The 15,046-nt window shown below is 39.2% G+C and overlaps 1 protein-coding gene across 1 annotated transcript in view; it reads left to right on the top strand.

The window, feature by feature from the left end:
• Positions 1–1,927: 1,927 nt before the first annotated feature.
• LOC124165536 (serine/threonine-protein phosphatase 2A activator-like) overlaps positions 1,928–15,046 on the top strand; it is a 71,530-nt gene continuing 58,411 nt past the window's right edge. Inside the window, exon 1 of the mRNA XM_046542983.1 lies at positions 1,928–2,056. The gene's annotated coding sequence lies outside the window, so the exon portion shown is untranslated. The remainder of the gene's footprint in view (positions 2,057–15,046) is intronic.

Here is a 15,046-nt window from a genome sequence, read left to right as displayed (position 1 = left end):
ATATAAAGTCGTCGATGACACGTTTGGCGACCTTCATTTGAATAATTTATTTTTTATGTAGTTCAGTAATGGGTAAAATTATGGCCACGGCATATCCTTAGCGGAATAAAAAATCGCTGGGAAGAGGGTTTACGACAAAGGGTACGTATTTCACTTGAGATTCCTTTGGATGGAGTGAAATCGCGACGGCATCTTGCAAACATTTCGCAGGGGGCTTACACGTTCCCTTCACTCCTTACTGCCACAGGCGCCTGGGGTGAGGATTGAAGGACTTCAAAATGGGAATAAGGGACTGTCCCGCGCACGCGAATGTATGGCCCCTACTTTGAAACTAATTTTTAGCAGCCCAGTGTTAGTTCCCATTGCGTTGCTTTTTTGCGAATCTTATATCAGTAAAAGCCATGGAATATATGTCTTCTAAAATATTTCCCGTGGAATTACATCAACACAGATTCACTTCGATGGTGTTTTCTCATAGTATATGGCGCTTGGTTAATATCGAAACTATTAAACTTTTACGTTAGGTAATTGTTTCATATCGCCGCCCACATACTACAATCAGCAGTACGATTTCCTGCCTCTCAAGAGCGCTCGACTGGCGCTCACTTGGCATAAAGGGCATGGGCGTACCCAGCGTCGGGTAGCAAACGTAAGTCCCTGGAAGCAAACGTAAATTTAATTCAAAGCGATATTCTTGAACAAATTTTCTTTAAATCCAAGAAAATTGAGATTAGTATAAAACATGCAATAAAAATAAAAATATTTTTCCCGAGCAAGTAATATTAAAAAATAATAAAGCGCCGTTATAATTTTCTTGAAAGTTTGGTTTCATGGCCTCTTCTGGTTACACTTTTTTGCACACGGTTTGACCCCCTCGAGTTTTTATCCTGGGTACGACCTTGATAAAGGGGTCTGGGCGGCATTAAAGAAAGCTTTACTTATAGTTCATTAAGGAATGGGAAGCTAAGATAAAAGTGTATTATTAATGGTAATCGTAGGTAGCTAAATGGATTCCTGCTTCATATTCAATTACTTCCCTTTTTCAAATGCTCAAGAAATGATTGCAACTAGTGAAACTCAGTATATTGAAGCATGTGGTTACTGAGGAAAAACGATTTAATTAAGTGATAGGTGCAATATAAAGAATATCTGGTGCTGTATTCAGTGGCGCCGACTCCATGGGGCCTGAGGGGGCTCGAGCCCCCTCAAAAATTGGTTATGGGTGTGACGAAAAAATGTGCCAGGATTGTCATTTTCCCCGGAGTGTCCAGATATCAGGATTCGAGTTATCAGGGTTCTAATGCTGATCATATGACTTCTAAAATGTTTAAAAAACTAAAGAGTCACTACTTAAAAAATTTCCTGGGGCAAGATCCCCGGCTTGGGCCCCCCCAATTTCTTTTGTAAGTCGGCACCCCTGCCTGTATTATGTAATACATTGGAGTTTGTTCCTTTCATTGTGTAATTAACCTTTTCCAGCTTACTACAGTGAATGTTTGGTGATGTCTATTGTAATACACATGTTAAATTCTGCATTTTCTTTTAATATACGATACTTCATATAGGTGTATTTCCTTACCGAAGTTTGTAATACAATACTTCATAGTTGATACGTTGGTTATCAAACTTCATTTTAGTTGGCTTTGGAGCTGTAATGGCCGGGTCTTTTTCTGCGAATGGCTAATGGGCCAAGTAACTTTAGCAACGGAATGCAGTGGCGTAGCGAGGGAAAGGTCCTGGGGGTCCGGACCGCCCCAACCCCCCCGAATTATTTCCTTCATAAAAGAAAAGAAAGTATTAAAAAATCGTAAATCTACAAAACATTTTTTTGGCAAATGAAGTTTTTTCGATTATGAAAAGTGTTAAAATTAGCTTAAAACCCTCTACTTGATGCTCTGTTTTTCAAAAATTTCCCCCCTGCTTTTAGAGCCCCCGAACGAAATTCCAAGCCGCCCCACTGACTGAAGGACGATAATTTACTTCGATGGGAGTTCTACTTAGACATCAGCGTGAAGAGAAACCAATGACACAGCTTGTGAAGACTACGGCTTGAAAGGTGGGTAAATGCCCATTCATCTCTCACTCTACTCTAATGATAGGTGATACTAGTATTCAAACCCAATTCCGTTGCATAAAATAATTATTAAAATATTTGATTTAGCCTTATTAGTCATGAATACATATATTTCAGGAGAAAATTACTCCTGTGGATGAGGTTGATGTAGCTGGAGCTGCCTTTCGATCAGCGCGCGTGAAATTCAATTACTGTTACGTAACGATTACTTGCACTGGCTTTGGGGTAGGTTACAAGTAAACATAATTAATTCGATACTTTTACTTCGTTGTGTCACATCGATGGTTATAATACCAAAAATGACAGAAACAAATGTCAGTCATATACATCGTTGTTTAGGTAACTAACTCATTGGTATATTGTTGCGTCCATAGGCGGATCCAGGGGGGGGGGGCACGTGCCCCCCCCCCCCCCCAGACCCTTAAAAATATGCTAGATTTTTAATACGGTCCCATTATCATTTCGTTCGTTTTGTATGACGAGGTGTCCTTGTGCCCCCCCCCCTTGAACAAAATCCTGGATACGGCCTTGCTTGTGCCCCTCCCAGAAAGAAATCCTGGATCCGCCCCTGGTTGCGTCCCACTCATTGTCAGTCTAGTCCTTAATGGGAGCACAATTTTCCGATTGGTTGGAGATTCTTCTCGTTAGCCCATAACTGTCGTGTTCAAATCTGGTTGAAAGTTATGGACAACCCGTGAGCAAAATCTTCGCGGAGCGTCGTGGCCCAGTGTCAGAAATCCTCAACCCCGAACTTGAGAAGGCCTTATGCCACTGGCTTGTTCGTGGTGAGCTCCACCCTCTCCTATCAAGGGGTGATATTGAAACTTGTGCCCTATCAAATTGTTGTTGCATTATAAAATCGAAGTTCCTTATTATAAGTTTTTGCTTTGAAGATTTTATTGTCCCTGCTGTGAGTCATTTATTCATCGGGCCGTGAATAATTCATATGTATTAGTTTGCCCCTCATTTTTGTCTCAATAAAAAAACAATTAATTTCGCTCTTTAACGTTAGTGTACCTTACGCGCATTTTATTTTACTCCAAAATTATTGAATCTCATTCCTTCAGTTGGTATTTCATCATAATGGCATTATTACTTTAGTTTGTTAATGCTTAATGTGGATGATTCCTCGTGTGCCTCTAATTGTAAGATTAACCTCCAACTTGTCACCGCAGCACCACCTTCCATTTCTCTTTACAGCTGAAAGTTCAGCGCGTTCGCAACCCTAATTATATGTTGTACGATATCAACTTATCAATAATTTCATTAAAGGCACCATTGCAGTTTTGATTATGGTGAACTTAAGAGCATCCAGAAGGTGCGAAGATCAATAAAAACGCAGTTTGCCGTTTGCATGGATTACTGAAGTACCAATGTGCGAGAGGGTATAATTTTTAAGAGAGCCCTCAACCACGGCATGTGGAATAATATTTTGATATCTCCATCCGATTTATTACTGCAAAGCCGTGAATTAGATACATTTGTCCTGTAACTAGAAAAATACATTTTATTTCTGAGCCCATAGTGAAATTATTATATGCATCAAAAAAGCGTAAAAATCATCAGTAAACGCAAAAATGAGCGAGCGAAATATTAAAAAAAGTCGAAAATAACGTTTCCGTGCACAAATTCACAACTGTCATGAATATGGGCTACGCTCAACAGCTCACCAAGTCCTACTATTAGGCCAAGAATCTTTGGAATATCTCTAGGGGTATTATTCACCATACCTTTCCTACAAAGGCCTTTAGGTTAGGAGATTCCATCAATCAGGGTCGGATTAAGACCATTTTTTGCGACTTTCCGCGGTGCCTTGATTGTATGCATCACCTCACAACGATATTATGCCTGCTTCTACCAGAGACTGTTAGATATTCCCCTATTATCTTTCAAAATGGTTTAGTGAGGTGGTAAACTACAAACTTGCATAGGAGAGTCATCTCAAAAGTCAAAAACTTTACAACTTTTACTGGAATCACGGGAGATGCTGTCCATAATCCGCCAATGTCGACATTCGAGGAAAAAATGAGTCTGTGTTGCATCATGGGTTAGCAAAAAATGTGTCAACTATACTAAAGAAGGATGTGTAGGTTGATCTCAGCTTACCGGAAACAGGACCGATATAGTCTCTTTGCTGACCACGAAATTCTCTTTAGATGGAATACTTTCCCTAAATTGACTGAATAAAAACTAAAAAGATGTCCTCGGGAAATCTTATATACTGCACGTCCATCTCCAGTATGAGGTACATGATAAATTTATACTGTTGAAAGCCAGATAGTTAGGGTTTATGAAGCATTCCGGCCGGACGCAAGTATAATAGACTGAATGGCATTATTGACTGCCCTGATCTCCTGGGGAAGGTTGATATCAAGATACTTACAGGAACACGTTCCAGGACTATCTACACCAGAAAATACCTACCTGTCTTCTATGTCTATAACTTCGGCTTCTCAAGACTCTTTCGTCTTGCTGGAGATGCAGCATTAGAAGTTTATTTTTTCGGAATTGATGCTGTCAGGTTCAAGGCTGAACTTCGCAAATTATTGGCTTGATATTGATTGAGTGCATATGTATTTAAACCACCTAATTATTTTAGTAGGTATTGTTGTATATATTTGTTACTTATATTAACTATTCATTGCATGTTGATTTCAGCCTTTTATTTTTTTTTGTTCTTTCTTAAGTTAATGGATATATTTTGCATTTTTGTTAGGTAATGTTTCTTACATTAGTATGTTGTTTTGTAAATGGTGGATCCGTTGACAACAATAAATAAATAATAAAAAATCAGGACGTGTAAGGCGTAATCCGGATTTATTATAGACGATAGTCATTCCCAAGGCTACGTAGGCCAGTTTTTTGGCGAATTTTATAAATGATTGCCTGATGGAATACTCACTCAGTATCGCCTCCAGTGGGTTGGAATCGAACCCCCTCAACTGCAAGAGGGACACCCAGTAAGCCTAGTTGTCGCAAGTTCGGACCTACATAGCATATTTATTATTCGTGGTGCCAACTCTGATCGTCAGCCATATTCTATTAATTTCTTGCGGTCAATAAATGTTTTGAATCAAATCAACATTTTATTCTCGAATTTGTTTCTTCTTCCCCTTGATGTCATATGCTACTCAGTGCGTTGTCTGCTCAGAAATCTCTCTCTTGCCCGTTGAAATAAGTCCCCAGTAGCTCTAATTGCTGTCCAATCTTTGATGTTTTATGTCCTTGAATATTTCCTTCTCCCTCTTGGACGCTTTACTTCAACTCTCCCTCCCAAGATCAGGCTGAGGATTTCGTACTTTTTCCCTCTCAGAATGTGGCCAAGATATAAGATTTTCCTCTTTCCTTAGCGAGCGATAAAGGCCTGCTCTTCTCAGAACCTCAGTGTTTGAAACTACTAGTATACTAAAACTAGAAACTATTAGTAAATTGATCCATGAAATTTTGGGAAGCCGTTTGATAAAGAGCTTGTTTCATGGAAGGAAAATATTGGCAGACTTACAAATTTTTCAAGCGTCGATTGGTTGAAAACGAGAATTTTATCCTTTGGCATTCCAATATGACCATTTGGAGAAAAATTCTGGAAATGAGTTTTCACTCATAGTATTCACCCTTCCACGCATGTCTCACCAAGATATATTTAATGTTTTCAGAGAAATACGTATTGCGAATCACAAGTTACGATATGTTTTCAATTTAACTCTCCTCTTTAAGTTCATTCATTACACCTTTACTTCTGAATGCCTTAATATTGATTGATTATATTTGACAATGGCGATAAAATGTTTCCTATTCCCTTTGATGTAGGAGGTTTCATTCAATAATTTCCAGGGTTACGCTTATCTATCAGTTAACGCACAATGTTTTGCAGCTTGTGAAGACCAGTGCTAGAACGATATTGTTGCTTGTGATAGTGCTGCAAATTCGTGATTGAGAAAGCTACTTGCCGAATTAAACGGAATCTTTCCTCAATCCTTGTTCAAGATGCCCACGAAATATATCACTTTTTAAATACCACATCGAGATAGTAGGCCTGGTGAAAAAAAAGCTTCACAGCAAACGAATGGTGAGCGTAATAACTTTTATCCAGGAAAATAAAGCAAATAGATTTCCTCTCTCGGCTAATGTGAGCGATACCGAGAGGGATATGACTAACGCAGCCGCAGGTATCGGCATTTACTCCTGTTTCGGGTTTTTTCATGCGAAATTTAGGCGCCGTCAATATCACGCATTCAATCCCTTTCATCCGTGCTCCCTCCAAGTTTGAGGCTGTCACCGCCAGACATGACCGTCGCAATTCAGCTGTGATGTAATATTACGTCATCCCTAACAAATAACATCCTTTGTTATACATTTCGGTTGCCAAGAATGTTTTCTTAAATATTGTAATCCATTTTTCCCCGTTCGGCGCACAAAACCATTTCTTTGCCAAGGTAGCACCTGGTAAATAGGTGACTGATTGCTTTATTTATTTAAAAACAGCCAATGTGGCCTTTACATTTAATATAAAACTCATAACCAGCGGCTTTAAAAATATAGACTAGTAAAAAACTATAAAAATAATAAAACATAAAGATTCAGGAGGATATGGCTTTTCGAAGCTGCCTCTTGAATGATCCGAAATTCCTTGGGATATCCAGGTAAGGGCTAGTAGACGGAATGGTGATGAACAAGGTAGGAAATCTGCCTAAAAGTGATCTCTGGGAGAGAGAAAGACGTTATTTAGGTTGGTGTAGTAGGTTATTACTACGGATGGCGCGGGTGGGAACGTTAAGTGAAAAGAATCGGAGTATTTAAGAGCCATTTTTTACCATTTAAGGCGTTGTAGATGAAATTATGATCTTAAAACTTCCTACGGGTGGATAGTGGGGCCAATGATTGGGAAGGCAATATTTTAGAGCGAGAATGATTACGGATACTTGGATCACCAATTAGAATGAAGTAGTTTAATTCTTTGTTGCTTGTGCAGACAACCGCTAGAATGTTATTGTAGTTTTTAATAGTTTCGCAGTCGCACTTCAGCCGTGGAATAAACTTTACGCTTGATTGCGAACGCTTCATCCCGAATTGAACGGCATCTTGTCTCAATCCTTGAACGAGATATCCGTATAATATATCATTTTTTAAAGAGTCAGTGATATAAATCGTAAATCTGCATTGGTTACTTGCGGCAAGCAACGTGGAAAATGTGTTACTGGGGACCTACTCAGGGGCAGATTCAAAATAAAATTTGGGGGTTGGAGGTCATGACCTGGGTCTGGGGGACTATAGAATACCCTCCGAGGGAGCTTAGAGTGACATAACTTATGATAGTAGGAAGAGCTACTCTCTACGATAAATGCAACTGAAACTACTCTAACGTTTGAGACGCGTAGCCATGCACATAGGCGGATCCAGGGGGGGGGGGGGGGCACGGGGGCACGTGCCCCCCCCAGACCCTTAAAAATATGCTAGATTTTTAATACGGTCCCATTATCATTTCGTTCGTTTTGTATGACGAAGTATCATTTGTAGTATGTAGTTTGTCGAAGTATCATGACGAAGTAACATTTATGAGTGCATATGGGAGTCCAAATGCATGCTGGTGATTGATCACCCCCTGCCAAACACCCTAGAGGAGGCTCGCAGGGTATTATGTAGATGTATCCTTGTGCCCCCCCCCTGAACAAAATCCTGGATACGGCCTTGCTTGTGCCCCTCCCAGAAAGAAATCCTGGATCCGCCCCTGGCCATGCATTTGCATATACACTCCCTTTGCTTCTTTACAAGGATAAAAAACTGTTAAACTAATGAAAATTAAAATTGATTGATAAATTTGGGCAGGAGGGCGTAGCAAAATTTGTAGTACCTAGTTCCAGTGGCGGATTTAGGGGGGGTATTCATGCGTATTTTTGCGTATTCATGGCCCCTGTGACCCCCCCTAAATCCGCCACTGGAACTAGGTACTACAAATTTTGCTACAAGGTGTCTGGCAATTTGGAAATTATGGCCATAATTAATAAATTTAATTTTGAGCTTGCCCAAAAATAAGGCATAGTACTACTTTTAGTAATAATTGTGCACGATAATTACCTTCTTTTTATTGATCTGGCCAGGCTCATAGCCAGAGGGCCCAACCCTTCATTTTTTTCATTTGTGGTGACCACCCGAGGTACGTCAGCTCTGAAGACCATTAGCGCTTCTGACCTCTGACACTACATTTTTCGATTTCATGGCTACATTTCATAACCGCTGCCAATATGGAACAATGAATTTAATTCTCAGAATCTTGCAAATCAAATAAATAGCTGACTCAATGAAATGTATGCCTTTCCGATGCATGGTAATCGATAACAAAATGTCAGTATTGGCAACCTGTATACCACCCGATCATCCCCTGAAGCAAATTTCTGGCTAGGTGCCTGCCTCTGGACAATACTGACGACGAAGTGATTCACGACCTTTTTGCTTACCATGTTCTGAAAAATTTTATTTAGAAAATTATGATAATTTTGGTTTAAGGGTGGAGATGTAAAAATTTAGAAACCAAAGCTGTATTTGTGTGAGCTTCGATAACATCTTGCAAATTAATCTGTGCGGAGAAGAGATGCCTTTCTACGAATCTAACGACCTGTAGCTCAGGTATTCAGTTTTACCGTCGTTGATCTTAGATATGGAAATGCCAATCTGTGAATTTGTATATGTAACCCCCAGTGCTCAATGTATAACATTTTAAGCACCGCAACGCGTACCCACACATTTAATCCACGACGTTATTTTCAAATATACCCGCCTTTTAAAGCCCCCTTATAACATTGTAATAAAAGTTACACTGAGGTATCATTGTGTTCAATCGTGTTTTTACCAAATGTAAAAAACGATGACATTTTATTTTTATTTTATCAATATACGGTCACAAATGATACGACGGCTATTACTTATAGTTCCTAATGTTCGCTGAGAGGTGCTGGAAAGCCGTATCAGCGCTTGCTGACCGAAATTAATTTCTGTAACCCCCTGGCTTGAAGTAAATTATCATTTGCCCGTAGTGCGAAGTCGGGGAATTTCTAGTTATCTCAATCATGTTTGTTATGCTGAGCGTGAGCAACCGATTATCGACGGAAGCCTGTACGAATCAGTCGAATGTGAAACTCCTTAGCGAATGACCGGGAAACCGCGCGACGTGAAAATCCGCGAGATTCTAGAACGCTCGTCGGTTTATAGATCGAATTTTCGGCGCGGGAGAAGGTGCTGCGCCTGCTCTGTCAGCGTAACTCGGCGAGGGAAAAGATCCCTTCACCTCCTTTACTACGCTTCTCGAGCTTTCGTTTAAACGTTGCTGAATGGGATCACACAATGCAAAATGGGTCAGAGCTTAACGCTTTTATCTTGCGATTATACAAATGGCCAACTTAACAAAACTGCGGTAAATCGAACTTGTACGCAATACATACACTGTGTACATACACTGTGTATTGGAGTGGGAAAGCCAGATTATTGCGTCGCAACCGGGATTTGTGCGTCGCATTCCTCACTGAAGCAATACAGACGACTAATATCTACTTATGGATCTTTGACGTTTTCGACTGCTATTGTATGGGGTTATTGTAATTTAAAATCAATGAGCATGTCGACTGTGTAATGTCAGTGTCGACAAAATTCGTCACGAACGTGGTTATGAAATGTGTATTCAATATAAAAGTAACAACTTCGTGGCCGATTAACTTGGAATTGAGTTACATATATCTAATCCTGGTATCGTATGTTACATCTTTACTGAATTTATAATTATGAGCTTAGTTATTTGCTGATTAGGGTCTTACTCCATATCGTAGTATTTATTTAGAAGTATTGTATTGTGAGCCATTTTACTAGCTGTGCGATTATTTCGGTGTTAGCAAAAATTTTTCAACATCTTAATACATTGTAATTATGTTAATAGGTGGTTGGTAACTTTTCTCGATCCAAGCAGCATCTGTATTACATACGAGTGTATTTTGGCTTTCTTTCTGAAGATCCTCATTATTTCATAATTAGGACTACTCCCATGTTGCATTATTATAATTTATACCATATAGCTAGTCAAGGCTAATGCTAGGGTCGATTAAACAGTTGTGATGTCGTCACTCATAGTTTTTTCTTCGTTGTTTCGCATTTATTAATTTATATAAATTGAGCAACCACTCTTTGTCGATGTGTTTTGTGATGAACATAGCTCTTTTATCGTGAAATCTTCATCTGTAACACAATATTATGATTTATGTTATTGAGCCAGCCGATAGAATTTTGTCTTTGTAGACAACGTGAACGATGTTGTATGCATTCAAGTAATTTATTCTGTACCTTTAGTGATCAATTTAGAATTATAAAACAAATTTGTCGACTTCTTTTATGATCATCATACTTAACTATTTCCTGATAAAAATTTCTTCCGTATCGTTAGTTATGTGTGTAGTTATTTACGCCATTAAGACAGTCAACACAAAAACGTCACATTTGTGAGCGTCGCAATTGAAGCGATCTCTTCATATTAGCAGGAATTAAGTATATTTAGATGTATATTTCTATTGACACCTTGAAATATTAGTTATTTACTTGTAAATGAATCTGCCGCATCATAATATCAGTAAGAATTGACACTACTGAGCAAGTGGAACGGGTTATGCCAGTGTTGACAAAATGTTCGTGACGTTGTTTGTCAGAATAAATTTTAACTCCTTCGTCATCAATCTTTTTGAAGGGAAGGTTCTCGCCCTGGGGCGTTTAAAAACTTTTCAGCCGCTTGAGGAGTGCTTTACTACTTTCATCCGATACGGGTAAGCAAGCACGCTGGAAAACTCGAAAGCGCATGGAAGTCCCGTTTCATTTCTAGACTACCGTTTTCACTCATCCTACTTGGCGGCAATTCTTCCCTCTCGCTCCTCCCCGTCCCTCACCGCGAAGCTTCCCTCCCCTCCCTGCCCCTCCCCTCTCCCCTCCCCTCCAGTTCTTCTCAGTCGACGCAGCCGTCTCTCTTCTCGGCTTCCCCCCTTTTCTGCCGCCGCGAGGCCCCTTTATCTTCCCCCCTCTTTCCCCTGGGCCTCTTTCGTTCTTCGCACTGCGCAGGCGTGCCGCACAGCGTCTACTCTTCCTCTTGCACGACCGAAGACCTCTCTCGGTCCCCCTTCTTTCCCCCTCTTAGCTCTCCTCAGGCCCCCTTACTATATGTATACGTGCCCGGGTTGTCGCTCTACTTCCTGTATCATCCCCATATCTTTTAGCTGTTGATTTCTGGAAAGCCGGTCTGTGCGGCCGACATGTTTTAAGACTTTTCGGCGTGCCCGAAGTCTCATCTCCGTTTCGTGTTTGAATGATCAATCACCTGTGGATTGGTCATTAGTGGGCAGTGTGTAGACTGGTCGCCTGCGGTGTCCAGCCAACTCCCCCCTGTCAACAAACCGCTTCGATCCTTAAATCTACCCATCCAAATCCCTCGTTAAACAGCTGTAGTTTATACATGTAGCCTTTCCTCCCGTTTTTCCTTTCATTTCTCGAAGTCATAACACAAGTTTGCCCTAGTATCAATTCCAATGTGTTTATTCTGATAAATACGTATTTTATTTCTTATATTTTCTCTCCAATTATTCTTAAGCCCTCTGCGGGAATGAGAATCAGGGTTTAAGCCATCGTCATCAGTCTTACGCAACCCAACCTTTACGTTTTGTCCAGGAAGCAGTATCAATTGTACTATATGCGATGCATTTCAATAAGAAAAGCTCTTCACACGAACGTAATAATTTATGGGATTAATCTGAATTTAGCCGATTTGAATCTACATTCATGCTTTTAGTCTTACACGCAGGTGCAAATTTTAGGTATACGAACTGTTTGGAAATTAATTGTCATTATAACCACCACGCCATCTCTAGGGTGCTTGAAAGGGGAATAAGTCCACATTTTTTACAAGAAAATGTGAACACATAAAGTATTCGAGACTATATTTCTTCTTCTAAAAAATTCATTGTCAACGAGCTTTATAGACCTCTATGGCATAGTGCTTGGTCTCATTAGCAGCTGATAGTTATTGTGAATTAATAAAAAAAACTACCCAGAAGATACCGTCCTATGGACGAATGCCATGAGGATTCATGATGAATAATATTGTTCAAAAATCGATCCTAGAACTTGATATGTAATGTTCATGGATGCGTAATTTTCGGAACAGAGGACAAGAATTTCCTGTTGCAAAAGAGGAAATACGATCATGTACAGCTTTCCGGATTTCGATTGTGTTTTTGTTCGGCACTCAATGGAATTAATTTGTGGAAAGGTAATGACTCAGAACAGGTTATTAAAAGATCTTCCTAAAGCCATCCTTTTATTGAGACCTCCTTCTCTAATCAGTTGTCAAAACATAGATCCAGAAACTTGAATGATCTGGAGATAATTCTTGGTTCAAGGAACATTTCCCTTTTACACAATTACTTATTACTCCTCATTTCGGTACGATATTCATGAAATATCAATTGAAATTGTATAAATTTTATTGATATTGATTAAAATTTAAGGAAATTCTTCCATTTTGAAAAGTAGGTGCAAAATGCAGACAAAGATATCTGAAAGTGAAGGTCCCGATTGGTCAATAAAAAATAACGCGGGGAAATATTATCTAGTTGCTTACGTGTCAGTTTGCGAACACATCTGTTACACTTTTTGGAAATGAATACAAAACCTGTTTTAAAGCAGTCTTTTTTCGTCATTGCCAGAGAATTGTATAAAACTATATTTGCATCTCTTTCGTAATTACTCCTCGTTGTTCCACGTGGGACAAAGAACATAACTTGCTGGGGTTGAGTTATTCATTACGTCGCTGACTCGTATTATCTACATCTACATCTACATAATACCCTGCGAGCCACCTCTAGGGTGTTTGGCAGGGGGTGGTCAATCACCAGCATGCAGCATGCATTTAGACTCCCACATGCACACCACACCGTCCAAAAAACGTCCCGTATAATAACAAACTATACTACTATATGCTGTTAGAAATAGAATATAGAATAGAAATTCAGAAACATGCATTAAGTTTTACATAGGTTAGTTGGCTACACTACAAGTCATGCAATCTATTTACGAGTTCTATTGCTGCCGTTATAATCTCTTATTGATCGTGGAAAAAATGACATTCGGAATCTGTCTGTTCTACAATCTATCTCTCTTATTTTATTTATATGATCTGATTTTCCGTAGTACGTTGGCGTCCGCAAGATATGAAAAGTAGGTGCAAAAATGCAGACAAAGATATCTGAAAGTGAAGGTCCCGATTGATCAATAAAAAATAACGCGGGGAAAAATTATCTAGTTGCTTACGTATCAGTTTGTGAACACATCTGTTACACTTTTTGGAAATTATATGTGATTAGTTTATTTCCTTGCCGATGCATCTATATTTAAATGCTAAGCACTGTCATCTACTCATCTCACATTCTCTCCGCTCAGCTCTTATGTCTCCTTGGAGCCATGCATGTATTTGCAATGTGTGTAAGAAGATGCGAAGATATTTAACCCTCTTCGTGCCGCGGACCGATATATCGGATTTTGCTTCTCGTCCGATAAGTGCCACGATCCGGAGTATCGGCTTTGAGGCAGTAAATTGTTCATTCTAATAATTATGCAGCGACTTCGGAATAAAAAAAATCAGGATTTATGATTCAGTGAAAATAATATAATGAGAATGAAATAAAAAGCAGCATGTGGATGTGCCAAAACATGACATAGTAGAATTTCTCTCGAAGATTTTCATTTCCTCATGTTATTTAAATGCCTTTGGCATTTCTCGTCAGTGCCACTCCATTGGGGCGATACTTAGGGGGTTAAGTCAATTTTCTTCATCTTAGTTACCCACATTTATTTCAATAATATTGGCTTCCGACCATTTTATGGTACGGGAATAATGATTTTCATAACAAACCGATTAGGTGACGCGTGTGTTATTCTATGGAATGTTAACATTGCATTTGGTTTTGGTCAATATTATATTTTGTTTTGGCAGTGGTATTCCGTGATTCCGTTTCTGGTTTCTAGCTGCGAGGTGGAAAAAACCACTTTTAAACCTATTGGTCAAAAGTTACTTATCTCCCTCCGTTTTATCTCTGCTCTTGAATCATCCGATATGTCGACGGAAACTTGTTATCTTGGCCGAGTCTTATCTATTGTACACCTCGTAGAGACCGGTTTTTTAATATGTTGATTCCATGGTTGGCATTTACGTAAAGATGACAGAGCTTTTCTTAAGGTGATATACTGGACTTGAGTTTTGGTTTAGGATATTTCGTACAAATAATTTTTTGACGCGATGGTTACGAATCAGAGGGCTAATTTATTCAATTAATAATAATTGTTAATATACTTAGGACTTTTTTCCCCAGAAATTAAAATAAAACACGGCAAAGATTTAACCTCACTCGCTTTTTCAGCTGTGATGTAGGAGACCTTCCTTTTCTCGGCGAAGCTCATAGTTTAAATGACCCTCATAACAGTTTATGTTTTGATACGGCGGAATTCCTTGTTGCCTTGATTTAATCTTTCTGAGAAAGGCAATTAACTGTAAGCAACATAACTTCATTTTCTTCTTCTATTTGTCAATAAGTGGATGTCACATACAAAATAATGGCCACAGAAATAGAAATGGATGTGGTTTCTAATGCTGTCACTATATTCAGTAACTGTAATCAACTATATATTATCTTAAGTCTATTCTTTTTACCTTGCGTTCAAAACATTCTTTAATTCCTCCCCACTTTTCTGTCGACCGTTAGTTGACTGAAATCGGTCTGTTGACTGCGAGTTGATTTTTTACGCTGCAATTTTACTTAGAATCGATATGAGATAACGTCACGCCATGGCTATTTTTTAGCTATGAATGAATAGAAATTGCACTTGATTTTACTATTCATGGACAGAGATTTTCTTTTGCCTATACGTGATAACTTTTTAAAATACACCTTCATTCAT

The sequence above is a fragment of the Ischnura elegans genome, chromosome 9 (assembly GCF_921293095.1).
Source record: "Ischnura elegans chromosome 9, ioIscEleg1.1, whole genome shotgun sequence".
NCBI lineage: Eukaryota > Metazoa > Arthropoda > Insecta > Odonata > Coenagrionidae > Ischnura > Ischnura elegans.
This window is presented reverse-complemented; position numbering and strand designations above follow the sequence as displayed.